Below are 17,561 nucleotides of genomic sequence, written 5' to 3'. Positions count from 1 at the left end.
ATTATACATGGAGATCATATCCCCCTTATGTATTATACATGGAGATCATACCCCCCCCCTTATGTATTATACATGGAGATCATACCCCCCCCTTATGTATTATACATGGAGATCATATCCCCCCTTAATTATTATACATGGAGATCATATCCCCCCCTTTTGTATTATACATGGAGATCATATACTCCTTATGTATTATACATGGAGATCATATCCCCCTTATGTATTATACATGGAGATCATATTCCCCCCTTATGTATTATACATGGAGATCATATCCCCCCCTTATGTATTATACATGGAGATCATATCCCCCATTATGTATTATACATGGAGATCATATCCCCCTTATGTATTATACATGGAGATCATATCCCCCCTTATGTATTATACATGGAGATCATATCCCCCTTATGTATTATACATGGAGATCATATCCCCCCTTATGTATTATACATGGAGATCATATCCCCCTTATGTATTATACATGGAGATCATATCCCCCCTTATGTATTATACATGGAGATCATATCCCCCCTTATGTATTATACATGGAGATCATATCCCCCTTATGTATTATACATGGAGATCATATCCCCCCTTATGTATTATACATGGAGATCATATCCCCCCTTATGTATTATACATGGAGATCATATCCCCCCTTATGTATTATACATGGAGATCATATCCCCCCTTATGTATTATACATGGAGATCATATCCCCCCTTATGTATTATACATGGAGATCATATCACCCCCTTATGTATTATACATGGAGATCATATCCCCCCTTATGTATTATACATGGAGATCATATCCCCCTTATGTATTATACATGGAGATCATATTCCCCCCTTATGTATTATACATGGAGATCATATCCCCCCTTATGTATTATACATGGAGATCATATCCCCCCTTATGTATTATACATGGTGATCATATCCCCCATATGTATTATACATGGAGATCATATCCCCCCTTATGTATTATACATGGAGATCATATCCCCCCTTATGTATTATACATGGAGATCATATCCCCCCTTATGTATTATACATGGAGATCATATCCCCCCTTATGTATTATACATGGAGATCATATCCCCCCCTTATGTATTATACATGGAGATCATATCCCCCCTTATGTATTATACATGGAGATCATATCCCCCCTTATGTATTATACATGGAGATCATATCCCCCCCTTATGTATTATACATGGGGATCATATCCCCCCCCTTATGTATTATACATGGAGATCATATCCCCCCTTATGTATTATACATGGAGATCATATCCCCCCCTTATGTATTTATACATGGAGATCATATCCCCCTTATGTATTATACATGGAGATCATATCCCCCCTTATGTATTATACATGGAGATCATATCCCCCCCTTATGTATTATACATGGAGATCATATCCCTCCTTATGTATTATACATGGAGATCATATCCCCCCCTTATGTATTATACATGGGGATCATATCCCCCTTATGTATTATACATGGAGATCATATCCCCCCTTATGTATTATACATGGAGATCATATCCCCCCTTATGTATTATACATGGAGATCATATCCCCCCTTATGTATTATACATGGTGATCATATCCTTCTTATGTATTATACATGGAGATCATATCCCCCCCTTATGTATTATACATGGAGATCATATCCCCCCTTATGTATTATACATGGAGATCATATCCCCCCTTATGTATTATACATGGAGATCATATCCCCCTTATGTATTATACATGGAGATCATATCCCCCTTATGTATTATACATGGAGATCATATCCCCCTTATGTATTATACATGGAGATCATACCCTCCCCCCTTATGTATTATACATGGAGATCATATCCCCCCCTTATGTATTATACATGGAGATCATATACCCCTTATGTATTATACATGGAGATCATATTCCCCCCTTATGTATTATACATGGAGATCATATCCCCCCTTATGTATTATACATGGAGATCATATCCCCCATTATGTATTATACATGGAGATCATATCCCCCCTTATGTATTATACATGGAGATCATATCCCCCTTATGTATTATACATGGAGATCATATCCCCCCTTATGTATTATACATGGAGATCATATCCCCCCCTTATGTATTATACATGGAGATCATATACTCCTTATGTATTATACATGGAGATCATATCCCCCCTTATGTATTATACATGGAGATCATATTCCCCCCTTATGTATTATACATGGAGATCATATCCCCCCCTTATGTATTATACATGGAGATCATATCCCCCCTTATGTATTATACATGGAGATCATATCCCCCCCTTATGTATTATACATGGGGATCATATCCCCCCCCTTATGTATTATACATGGAGATCATATCCCCCCTTATGTATTATACATGGAGATCATATCCCCCCCTTATGTATTTATACATGGAGATCATATCCCCCTTATGTATTATACATGGAGATCATATCCCCCCTTATGAATTATACATGGAGATCATATCCCCCCTTATGTATTATACATGGAGATCATATCCCCCCTTATGTATTATACATGGAGATCATATCCCCCCTTATGTATTATACATGGGGATCATATCCCCCTTATGTATTATACATGGAGATCATATCCCCCCTTATGTATTATACATGGAGATCATATCCCCCCTTATGTATTATACATGGAGATCACATCCCCCCTTATGTATTATACATGGTGATCATATCCTTCTTATGTATTATACATGGAGATCATATCCCCCCCTTATGTATTATACATGGAGATCATATCCCCCCTTATGTATTATACATGGAGATCATATCCCCCTTATGTATTATACATGGAGATCATATCCCCCTTATGTATTATACATGGAGATCATATCCCCCCCTTATGTATTATACATGGAGATCATATCCCCCCTTATGTATTATACATGGAGATCATACCCCCCCCCCTTATGTATTATACATGGAGATCATATCCCCCCTTATGTATTATACATGGAGATCATATCCCCCCCTTTTGTATTATACATGGAGATCATATCCCCCCTTATGTATTATACATGGAGATCATATCCCCCCCTTTTGTATTATACATGGAGATCATATCCCCCATTATGTATTATACATGGAGATCATATCCCCCTTATGTATTATACATGGAGATCATATCCCCCCTTATGTATTATACATGGAGATCATATCCCCCTTATGTATTATACATGGAGATCATATCCCCCCTTATGTATTATACATGGAGATCATATCCCCCTTATGTATTATACATGGAGATCATATCCCCCCTTATGTATTATACATGGAGATCATATCCCCCCTTATGTATTATACATGGAGATCATATCCCCCCTTATGTATTATACATGGAGATCATATCCCCCCTTATGTATTATACATGGAGATCATATCCCCCCTTATGTATTATACATGGAGATCATATCCCCCCCTTATGTATTATACATGGAGATCATATCCCCCCTTATGTATTATACATGGAGATCATATCCCCCTTATGTATTATACATGGAGATCATATTCCCCCCTTATGTATTATACATGGAGATCATATCCCCCCTTATGTATTATACATGGAGATCATATCCCCCCTTATGTATTATACATGGAAATCATATCCCCCCTTATGTATTATACATGGTGATCATATCCCCCCTTATGTATTATACATGGAAATCATATCCCCCCTTATGTATTATACATGGAGATCATATCCCCCCTTATGTATTATACATGGTGATCATATCCCCCTTATGTATAATACATGGAGATCATATCCCCCCTTATGTATTATACATGGAGATCATATCCCCCCTTATGTATTATACATGGTGATCATATCCCCCCATATGTATTATACATGGAGATCATATCCCCCCTTATGTATTATACATGGAGATCATATCCCCCCCTTATGTATTATACATGGAGATCATATCCCCCCTTATGTATTATACATGGAGATCATATCCCCCCTTATGTATTATACATGGAGATCATATCCCCCCCTTATGTATTATACATGGAGATCATATCCCCCCTTATGTATTATACATGGAGATCATATCCCCCCCTTATGTATTATACATGGGGATCATATCCCCCCCTTATGTATTATACATGGAGATCATATCCCCCCTTATGTATTATACATGGAGATCATATCCCCCCCTTATGTATTTATACATGGAGATCATATCACCCTTATGTATTATACATGGAGATCATATCCCCCCTTATGTATTATACATGGAGATCATATCCCCCCTTATGTATTATACATGGAGATCATATCCCCCCTTATGTATTATACATGGAGATCATATCCCCCCCTTATGTATTATACATGGGGATCATATCCCCCTTATGTATTATACATGGAGATCATATCCCCCCTTATGTATTATACATGGAGATCATATCCCCCCTTATGTATTATACATGGAGATCATATCCCCCCTTATGTATTATACATGGTGATCATATCCTTCTTATGTATTATACATGGAGATCATATCCCCCCCTTATGTATTATACATGGAGATCATATCCCCCCTTATGTATTATACATGGAGATCATATCCCCCCTTATGTATTATACATGGAGATCATATCCCCCTTATGTATTATACATGGAGATCATATCCCCCTTATGTATTATACATGGAGATCATATCCCCCTTATGTATTATACATGGAGATCATACCCCCCCCCTTATGTATTATACATGGAGATCATACCCCCCCCTTATGTATTATACATGGAGATCATATCCCCCCTTATGTATTATACATGGAGATCATATCCCCCCCTTTTGTATTATACATGGAGATCATATACTCCTTATGTATTATACATGGAGATCATATCCCCCTTATGTATTATACATGGAGATCATATTCCCCCCTTATGTATTATACATGGAGATCATATCCCCCCCTTATGTATTATACATGGAGATCATATCCCCCCTTATGTATTATACATGGAGATCATATCCCCCCTTATGTATTATACATGGAGATCATATCCCCCTTATGTATTATACATGGAGATCATATCCCCCCTTATGTATTATACATGGAGATCATATCCCCCCTTATGTATTATACATGGAGATCATATCCCCCTTATGTATTATACATGGAGATCATATCCCCCCTTATGTATTATACATGGAGATCATATCCCCCCTTATGTATTATACATGGAGATCATATCCCCCCTTATGTATTATACATGGAGATCATATCCCCCCTTATGTATTATACATGGAGATCATATCCCCCCTTATGTATTATACATGGAGATCATATCACCCCCTTATGTATTATACATGGAGATCATATCCCCCCTTATGTATTATACATGGAGATCATATCCCCCTTATGTATTATACATGGAGATCATATTCCCCCCTTATGTATTATACATGGAGATCATATCCCCCCTTATGTATTATACATGGAGATCATATCCCCCCTTATGTATTATACATGGTGATCATATCCCCCATATGTATTATACATGGAGATCATATCCCCCCTTATGTATTATACATGGAGATCATATCCCCCCTTATGTATTATACATGGAGATCATATCCCCCCTTATGTATTATACATGGAGATCATATCCCCCCTTATGTATTATACATGGAGATCATATCCCCCCCTTATGTATTATACATGGAGATCATATCCCCCCTTATGTATTATACATGGAGATCATATCCCCCCTTATGTATTATACATGGAGATCATATCCCCCCCTTATGTATTATACATGGGGATCATATCCCCCCCCTTATGTATTATACATGGAGATCATATCCCCCCTTATGTATTATACATGGAGATCATATCCCCCCCTTATGTATTTATACATGGAGATCATATCCCCCTTATGTATTATACATGGAGATCATATCCCCCCTTATGTATTATACATGGAGATCATATCCCCCCCTTATGTATTATACATGGAGATCATATCCCTCCTTATGTATTATACATGGAGATCATATCCCCCCCTTATGTATTATACATGGGGATCATATCCCCCTTATGTATTATACATGGAGATCATATCCCCCCTTATGTATTATACATGGAGATCATATCCCCCCTTATGTATTATACATGGAGATCATATCCCCCCTTATGTATTATACATGGTGATCATATCCTTCTTATGTATTATACATGGAGATCATATCCCCCCCTTATGTATTATACATGGAGATCATATCCCCCCTTATGTATTATACATGGAGATCATATCCCCCCTTATGTATTATACATGGAGATCATATCCCCCTTATGTATTATACATGGAGATCATATCCCCCTTATGTATTATACATGGAGATCATATCCCCCTTATGTATTATACATGGAGATCATACCCTCCCCCCTTATGTATTATACATGGAGATCATATCCCCCCCTTATGTATTATACATGGAGATCATATACCCCTTATGTATTATACATGGAGATCATATTCCCCCCTTATGTATTATACATGGAGATCATATCCCCCCTTATGTATTATACATGGAGATCATATCCCCCATTATGTATTATACATGGAGATCATATCCCCCCTTATGTATTATACATGGAGATCATATCCCCCTTATGTATTATACATGGAGATCATATCCCCCCTTATGTATTATACATGGAGATCATATCCCCCCCTTATGTATTATACATGGAGATCATATACTCCTTATGTATTATACATGGAGATCATATCCCCCCTTATGTATTATACATGGAGATCATATTCCCCCCTTATGTATTATACATGGAGATCATATCCCCCCCTTATGTATTATACATGGAGATCATATCCCCCATTATGTATTATTCATGGAGATCATATCCCCCTTATTTATTATACATGGAGATCATATCCCCCCTTATGTATTATACATGGAGATCATATCCCCCTTATGTATTATACATGGAGATCATATCCCCCTTATGTATTATACATGGAGATCATACCCCCCCTTATGTATTATACATGGAGATCATATCCCCCCTTATGTATTATACATGGAGATCATATCCCCCCTTATGTATTATACATGGAGATCATATTCCCCCCTTCTGTCTTATACATGGAGATCATAACCCCCCCTTATGTATTATACATGGAGATCATATCCCCCCCTTATGTATTATACATGGTGATCATATCCCCCCTTATGTATTATACATGGAGATCATATCCCCCCCTTATGTATTATACATGTAGATCATATCCCCCTTATGTATTATATATGGAGATCATATCCCCCTTATGTATTATACATGGAGATCATATCCCCCTTATGTATTATACATGGAGATCATATTCCCCCCTTATGTATTATACATGGAGATCATATCCCCCCTTATGTATTATACATGGAGATCATATCCCCCCTTATGTATTATACATGGAGATCATATTCCCCCCTTATGTATTATACATGGAGATCATATCCCCCATTATGTATTATACATGGAGATCATATCCCCCTTATGTATTATACATGGAGATCATACCTCCCCTTATGTCTTATACATGGAGATCATATCCCCCCTTATGTATTATACATGGAGATCATATCCCCCCCTTATGTATTATACATGGAGATCATATCCCCCCTTATGTATTATACATGGAGATCATATCCCCCCCTTATGTATTATACATGGCTATCATATCCCCTCTTATGTATTATACATGGAGATCATATCCCCCCTTATGTATTATACATGGAGATCATATCCCCCCTTATGTATTATACATGGAGATCATATCCCCCCCTTATGTATTATACATGGAGATCATATCCCCCCCTTATGTATTATACATGGAGATCATATCCCCCCCTTATGTATTATACATGGAGATCATATCCCCCTTATGTATTATACATGGAGATCATATCCCCCCCTTATGTATTATACATGGAGATCATATCCCCCTTATGTATTATACATGGAGATCATATCCCCCTTATGTATTATACATGGAGATCATATCCCCCCTTATTTATTATACATGGAGATCATATCGCCCTTATGTATTATACATGGAGATCATATCCCCCCTTATGTATTATACATGGAGATCATACCCCCCTTATGTATTATACATGGAGATCATATCCCCCTTATGTATTATACATGGAGATCATATCCCCTCTTATGTATTATACATGGAGATCATATCCCCCCTTATGTATTATACATGGAGATCATATCCCCCCTTATGTATTATACATGGAGATCATATCCCCCTTATGTATTATACATGGAGATCATATCCCCCCTTATGTATTATACATGGAGATCATATCCCCCCCTTATGTATTATACATGGAGATCATATCCCCCCCTTATGTATTATACATGGAGATCATATCCCCCCTTATGTATTATACATGGAGATCATATCCCCCTTATGTATTATACATGGTGATCATATCCCCCTTATGTATTATACATGGAGATCATATCCCCCCCTTATGTATTATACATGGAGATCATATCCCCCCTTATGTATTATACATGGAGATCATATCCCCCCCCTTATGTATTATACATGGAGATCATATCCCCCCCCTTATATATTATACATGGAGATCATATCCCCCCCCTTATGTATTATACATGGAGATCATATCCCCCCCCTTATGTATTATACATGGAGATCATATCCCCCCCCTTATGTATTATACATGGAGATCATATCCCCCTTATGTATTATACATGGAGATCATATCCCCCCCTTATGTATTATACATGGAGATCATATCCCCCTTATGTATTATACATGGAGATCATATCCCCCCCTTATGTATTATACATGGAGATCATATCCCCCCTTATGTATTATACATGGAGATCATATCCCCCCTTATGTATTATACATGGAGATCATATCCCCCCTTATGTATTATACATGGAGATCATATCCCCCCTTATGTATTATACATGTTGACCCCCCCAGTTGTACCCCCCTAGTATGTATGATGCATATTCTTAGTCCCCCCCAAGTGCAGAACCTTACATTTATCACCATTAGCCCTCATTGGCCCCATAGCCCCCCAATTACACAGAGCATTGAGGTCGGCTTGTAAGTTGGAGACATCCTGTAAGGACGTTATTCCCCGGCACAGCTTGGTGTCATCTGCAAAGACTGGAATGGGATTTATAATCTCACACCCCATATTGTTTATATATATATTAAAAAGTAGGGGTCCCAACATTGTACCCCACTAATGACACTGAACCTTGGGGTACACCACTAATTACACTGAACCTTGGGGTACCCCACTAATAACACTGAACCTTGGGGTACCCCACTAATCACACTGAACCTTGGGGTACCCCACTAATACTACTTAACCCTGGGGTACCCCACTAATAACACTGAACCTTGGGGTACCCCACTAATACTACTTAACCCTGGGGTACCCCACTAATACCTCTGAACCTTGGGGTACCCCACTAATAACACTGAGCCTTGGGGTACACCACTAATAACACTGAACCCTGGGGTACCCAATTAAAAACACTGAACCTTGGGGTACACCACTAATAATACTGTAACTTGGGGTACCCCACTAATAACACTGAACCTTGGGGTCCCCCACTAATAACACTGAACCTTGAGGTCCCCCACTAATAACACTGAACCTTGGGGTACACCACTAATAACACTGAACCTTGGGGTACCCCACTAATACTAAATAACCCTGGGGTACCCCACTAATACTGTATCTTGGGGTACCCCACTAATAACACTGAACCTTGGGATACCCCACTAATAACACTGAACCTTGGGGTACCCCACTAATAATACTGTAACTTGGGGTACCCCACTAATAACACTGAACCTTGGGGTCCCCCACTAATAACACTGAACCTTGGGGTCCCCCACTAATAACACTGAGCCTTGGGGTACACCACTAATAACACTGAACCCTGGGGTACCCAATTAAAAACACTGAACCTTGGGGTACACCACTAATAATACTGTAACTTGGGGTACCCCACTAATAACACTGAACCTTGGGGTCCCCCACTAATAACACTGAACCTTGAGGTCCCCCACTAATAACACTGAACCTTGGGGTACACCACTAATAACACTGAACCTTGGGGTACCCCACTAATACTAAATAACCCTGGGGTACCCCACTAATACTGTACCTTGGGGTACCCCACTAATAACACTGAACCTTGGGATACCCCACTAATAACACTGAACCTTGGGGTACCCCACTAATAATACTGTAACTTGGGGTACCCCACTAATAACACTGAACCTTGGGGTCCCCCACTAATAACACTGAACCTTGGGGTCCCCCACTAATAACACTGAGCCTTGGGGTACCCCACTAATAACACTGAACCTTGGGGTACCCAATTAATAACACTGAACCCTGGGGTACACCACTGACACCCCCAGACCATTCAGAGTATGAATCATTAACCACTACTCTCTGAATACGATCTTTTAGCCAGTTTTCTATCCATTTACATTCAGATTTCTCCACCCATAGACTTTACCTTACACATTAGCTGTGTGTGGGGAACTGTGTCCAAGTATACCACGTCCACCGCCACCCCTCTGTCCAAGTATACCACGTCCACCGCCACCCCTCTGTCCAAGTATACCACGTCCACCAACACCCCTCTGTCCAAGTATACCACGTCCACCACCACCCCTCTGTCCAAGTATACCACGTCAACCACCACCCCTCTGTCCAAGTATACCACGTCCACAGCCACCCCTCTGTCCAAGTATACCACGTCCACCGCCACCCCTCTGTCCAAGTATACCACGTCCACCGCCACCCCTCTGTCCAAGTATATCACATCCACCGCCACCCCTCTGTCCCAGTATACCACGTCCACCACCACCCCTCTGTCCAAGTATACCACGTCCACCGCCACCCCTCTGTCCAAGTATACCACGTCTACCAACACCCCTCTGTCCAAGTATACCACGTCCACCACCACCCCTCTGTCCAAGTATACCACGTCCACCACCACCCCTCTGTTCAAGTATACCACGTCCACCAACACCCCTCTGTCCAAGTATACCACGTCCACCAACACCCCTCTGTCCAAGTATACCACACCCCCCACCACCCCTCTGTCCAAGTATACCATGTCCACCGCCACACCTCTGTCCAAGTATACCACGTCAACCACCACCCCTCTGTCCAAGTATACCACGTCCACAGCCACCCCTCTGTCCAAGTATACCACGTCCACCACCACCCCTCTGTCCAAGTATACCACGTCCACCGCCACCCCTCTGTCCAAGTATACCACGTCCACCGCCACCCCTCTGTCCAAGTATACCACGTCCACCAACACCCCTCTGTCCAAGTATACCACGTCCACCACCACCCCTCTGTCCAAGTATACCACGTCCACCAACACCCCTCTGTCCAAGTATACCACGTCCACCAACACCCCTCTGTCCAAGTATACCACACCCCCCACCACCCCTCTGTCCAAGTATACCATGTCCACCGCCACACCTCTGTCCAAGTATACCACGTCAACCACCACCCCTCTGTCCAAGTATACCACGTCCACAGCCACCCCTCTGTCCAAGTATACCACGTCCACCGCCACCCCTCTGTCCAAGTATACCACGTCCACCGCCACCCCTCTGTCCAAGTATATCACATCCACCGCCACCCCTCTGTCCCAGTATACCACGTCCACCACCACCCCTCTGTCCAAGTATACCACGTCCACCGCCACCCCTCTGTCCAAGTATACCACGTCCACCGCCACCCCTCTGTCCAAGTATACCACGTCCACCGCCACCCCTCTGTCCAAGTATACCACGTCCACCAACACCCCTCTCTCCAAGTATACTACATCCACCGCCACCCATCTGTCCAAGTATACCACGTCCACCCCCACCCCTCTGTCCAATTATACCACGTCCACCGCCACTCTTCTGTCCACGTATACCAAGTCCACCGCCTCCCCTCTGTCCAAGTATACCAGGTCCACCGCCACCCCTCTTTCCAAGTGTACCTCGTCCACTGCCACCCCTCTGTCCAAGTATACTACATCCACTGCCACTCCTCTAATCGTTTCATGATGGTTTAATCCCAGATCACCTCTACATGTTGTCTACAGTAAACATTTAAGCTTCCACTGATTACATAATACTAATACTGTGAGTCCTGACCCTTATACTATATAACTTGTACATTACATACTCCTGACCCCTGCACTATATACTCTATGTTGTACATTACATCCTCCTGACCCCTGCACTGTATACTCCATGTTGTACATTACATACTCCTGACCCCTGCACTATATACTGTATGTTGTACATTACATCCTCCTGACCCCTGCACTATATACTCTATGTTGTACATTACATACTCCTGACCCCTGCACTATGTACTCTATGTTGTACATTACATACTCCTGACCCCTGCACTATATACTCCATGTTGTACATTACATACTCCTGACCCCTGCACTATATACTCTATGTTGTACATTACATACTCCTGACCCCTGCACTATATACTCTATTTTGTACATTACATACTCCTGACCCCTGCACTATATACTCTATGTTGTACATTACAGACTCCTGACCCCTGCACTATATACTATATGCTGTACATTACATACTCCTGACCTCTGCACTATATACTCCATGTTGTACATTACATACCCCTGACCCCTGCACTATATACTCCATGTTGTACATTACATACACCTGACCCCTGCACTATATGCTCTATGTTGTACATTACATACTCCTGACCCCTGCACTGTATACTCTATGTTGTACATTACATCCTCTTGACCCCTGTACTATATACTCTATGTTGTACATTACATCCTCTTGACCCCTGCACTATATACTCTATGTTGTACAGTACATACTCCTGACCCCTGCACTATATACTTTATGTTGTACAGTACATACTCCTGACCCCTGCACTATATACACTCCATGTTGTACATTACATACTCCTGACCCCTGCACTATATACTACATGTTGTACATTACTTACTCCTGACCCCGACACTATATACTCCGTGTTGTACATTACATACTCCTGACCCCTGCACTATATACTCTATGTTGTACATTACATACTCCTGACCCCTGCACTATATAATCTATGTTGTACATTACATACTCCTGACCCCTGCACTATATACTCTATGTTGTACATTACATACTCCTGACCACTGCGCTTTATATTCTATGTTGTACATTACATCCTCCTGACCCCTGCTCTATATACTTTGCTGTACATTACCTACTCCTGACCAATGCACTATATACTCTATGTTGTACATTACATACTCCTGACCCCTGCACTATATAATCTATGTTGTACATTACATACTCCTGTCCCCTGCACTATATACTCTATGTTGTACATTACATACTCCTGACCCCTGCACTATATTCTCTATGTTGTACATTCCATACTTCTGACTTCTGCTCTCCCCCCTCCCCCCACTGCTATATATACGCATAATATGGATTCTCTTTTGTTGCCCCCATTTCCTCCCAGCTGGACATTTTATATCGGATGATGTGATTGGAGCACAGACTTTTACATGGTGATAATAATGTGATAACATCCTCCAACTTTGGACCCTTAAACAGAAAGTGATAATGAGGGAGGAGTCAATACCCCAATGATGGTGGTCTTCAGGATCAGTCCAGTCTTCATCTTGGTTGTTCTCCCCCCATCCTCACTCTCTGACCTCTGGTGGGGCTCAGCCCCGCTGTTCTTCATGACTAAATCATGGACTAAATAAGGAAGTGCAGTACTTCTTGTGTTGGGAAGATGGCGATGAGTGATAGAGGGGGTGGGGACCCTCGTCCTATAATCCCCTCATCACTGTCCCTCCTATAAAAGACAGTTCTGGTTGTTTCCTCACTCTCTGACTAAGGTCCATGAATAAAGAAATGACCTGGTAGGAGATCAGAGGAGCCATTTCCTAGTTCCCTTGAGGGTGGAATTGTAAGCTCCTCAGAGACCAAGCTGCCTGATGTGGGCGGAGTCCTGGTTTGGGGGAACCAATCAGCTCCTGTCTAGTAATCCTCTTTGTCTTTTAGTCCATGGCCGGGAGATGAGGAAAACCTCCGAGGATTGTCTCACTTTGTCTCCAGACTGGAAAGTAGAAGATGAGGACATCACACAGTATAGTCCAGGAGAAAACCCGGCTCCCTCCAATGTGCATCCGGCACCACCCAGTGTAGATGGACCATCGGATTCCTCGTATTCTGAGGAACCTCAGACTGTGCGGGACCAGTCCGGCCTTCCAACAGGGAAGAGCTTCTCCTGTACTGAGTGCGGAAAGGGTTTCTGTTCTAAATCCAAACTTAACGTGCATAAAAGATCTCACACGGGGGAGAAGCCATATTCCTGTCCTGAGTGCGGGAAATGTTTCCAATCTAAATACAATCTTAATGTGCATAAAAGATCTCACACAGGGGAGAAGCCATATTCCTGTCCTGAGTGCGGGAAATGTTTCCAATCTAAATATGGTTTTAATGTGCATAGAAGATCTCACACGGGGGAGAAGCCGTATTCCTGTCCTGAGTGCGGGAAATATTTTTCATGAAAGTCTCATCTTTACACACATCAGAGATCTCACACAGGGGAGAAGCCGTATTCCTGTCCTGACTGTGAGAAATGTTTTTCCCAGAAGTCTAAAGTTTACAGACATCAAAGATCTCACACTGGGGAGAAGCCATATTCCTGTCCTGAGTGCGGAAAATGTTTTTCAGACAAGTTTAGTCTTCACACACATCAGAGATCTCACACGGGGGAGAAGCCTTATTCCTGTCCTGAGTGTGGGAAATGTTTTTTAAAGAAGTCCATTCTTCATAAACATCAGAGATATCACACGGGGGAGAAGCCGTTTTCCTGTCCTGAGTGCGGGAAATGTTTTTCAGATAAGTTCTATCTTTACAGACATCAGAGATGTCACACAGGGGAGAAGCCGTATGCCTGTTCTGAGTGTGGGAAATGTTTTTCAGACAAGTCTACTCTTCACACACATCAGAGATCTCACACAGGGGAGAATCCGTATTCCTGTCCACAGTGCGAGAAATGTTTTTCAGTGAAGTCCTGTCTTCTCACACATCAGAGATCTCACAAAGTGGAGAAGCCGTATTCCTGTCCTGAGTGCGGGAAATGTTTTTCATACAAGTCTAGTCTTCACACACATCAGAGACTGCACACGGGGGAGAAGCCTTATTCCTGTCCTGTGTGCGGGAAATGTTTTTCACAAAGGACCAGTCTTCACACACATCAGAGACTGCACACGGAGGAGAAGCCTTATTCCTGTCCTGAGTGTGGGAAATGTTTTTCACTGAAGTCTGATGTTTACAGACATCAGAAATCTCACACTGGGGAGAAGCCGTATTCCTGTTCTGAGTGTGGGAAATGTTTTTCATACAAGTCTAGTCTTCACACTCATCAGAGATCTCACACGGGGGAGAAGCCGTATTCTTGTCCTGTGTGCGGGAAATGTTTTTCACAAAAGTCCAGTCTTCACACACATCAGAGACTGCACACGGGGGAGAAGCCGTATTCCTGTCCTGAGTGTGGGAAATGTTTTTCATACAGGTCTGGTCTTCACACACATCAGAGATCTCACACGGGGGAGAAGCCGTATTCCTGTCCTGTGTGCAGGAAATGTTTTTCAAAGAAGTCCATTCTTCATAAACATCAGAGATCTCACACTGGGGAGAAGCTGTATTCCTGTCCTGAGTGCGGGAAATGTTTTTCACAGACGTCCCATCTTTACAGACATCAGAGATCTCACACAGGGGAGAAGCCACTTTCCTGTCCTGAGTGAGGGTAATGTTCCGCACTGAAGTCCTGTCTTCCTGTACATCAGGGGTCCCACACAACCCTGGAGGTGTATTAGTGCCTTGAGTGCGGGAAATGTCTTCTAGATGAATGTTGCTTGACATCCCAGCTCTCATGTGGGGAAGAAGCACCCCCTGATATACACCTCAGATATACTCCATGGCTGATCTTCACCATGGAAGAAACAGTCCATAAGGAGATGAGAGGTCCCCAAAGACATGGATGAAGTGTGGGATCGGGTCGGACATTTTTTGGTGTAATCTTTCACAAATTCTTAGAGGTCTATGTTTATAAAATGAGTGGAATAAATATGAAATGTGTTTGATCAGCCATGAGAGATATTGTCTGTATTTTATCTCATATAGTGGTTTCCTATGACCATCTAGTGCAGGGCTGTCAGACTCTGTCACTGTGGGCACACCAGCAATATGGGGCCCTCAAAGGTCCGGCTGTGTCTGGAAGACGATAGAAATGTCTCTTCTCTTTCTCATATGAAACATTTCCCTCTGCATTCCATTATCACTGGGTTAGTAAGAGGTCAGAACTCGCTCTGAGAGTAGAAGTCTAGGACACATCATGGCAGCAGATATTCCCGGCTACAACTATCTACAATTTATGGAAAATGAGTTTTGGGAACAAAGTTGTGTTTTTCAATCATCAGAAAAATATTTCCAATTGTGCTGCTGCTGCTGGGAAGAAGCTGGGGAAGGGCTGGGAAGCAGAAAGTGCAGGGTCTGGAGGAGGACTGGAATCAGCTGCCAGAGTCTGGATGCTGAGGCCAGGGGAGACAGAGATGGGGGTGTGCTGTGGCTGGAAACAGAAGCACAGGATCTGGTGGAGGAGTGCTGTCCTCCTCTCTGCTACTGACTGCTGGGACAGGGAGTAGCAGAGATTGGCCTCCTCAGCTGCACAGTATCTGGTGGAGGAGTTCTGTCCTCCTCTCTGCCGCCGACTGCTGGGATGAGGAGTAGCAGAGATGAGCTTCTCCACAGCTGCACAAAGAAGAGCAGGATCTGGTGGAGGAGTTCTGTCCTCCTCTCTGCTGCCAATTGCTGGGATGAGGAGTAGCAGAGATGAGCCTCTCCACAGTTGCACAAAGAAGTGCAGGATCTGGTGGAGGAGTTCTGTCCTCTCTGCTGCCAACTGCTGGGACGGGGAGTAGCAGAGATGAGCCTCTCCACAGCTGCACAAAGAAGTGCAGGATCTGGTGGAGGAGTTCTGTCCTCCTCTCTGCCGCCGACTGCTGGGATGAGGAGTAGCAGAGATGAGCCTCTCCACAGCTGCACAAAGAAGTGCAGGATCTGGTGGAGGAGTTCTGTCCTCCTCTCTGCCGCTGACTGCTGGGATGAGGAGTAGCAGAGATGAGCCTCTCCACAGCTGCACAAAGAAGTGCAGGATCTGGTGGAGGAGTTCTGTCCTCTCTGCTGCCAACTGCTGGGATGAGGAGTAGCAGAGATGAGCCTCTCCACAGCTGCACAAAGAAGTGCAGGATCTGGTGGAGGAGTTCTGTCCTCTCTGCTGCCAACTGCTGGGACGGGGAGTAGCAGAGATGAGCCTCTCCACAGCTGCACAAAGAAGTGCAGGATC

General features: G+C 42.6%; 1 pseudogene; it reads left to right on the top strand.

The window, feature by feature from the left end:
* LOC149435387 (uncharacterized) overlaps positions 1 to 16,038 on the top strand; it is a 127,777-nt pseudogene extending 111,739 nt beyond the window's left edge.
* The last annotated feature ends 1,523 nt before the right edge of the window (positions 16,039 to 17,561 follow it).

Source organism: Staurois parvus, unplaced genomic scaffold, assembly GCF_062004578.1.
Source record: "Staurois parvus isolate SC_StPar_1 unplaced genomic scaffold, SC_StPar_1.0 ptg001525l, whole genome shotgun sequence".
NCBI lineage: Eukaryota > Metazoa > Chordata > Amphibia > Anura > Ranidae > Staurois > Staurois parvus.
The sequence above is the reverse complement of the archived record's forward strand: the minus strand, read 5'-3'. Positions and strand labels throughout refer to the sequence as shown.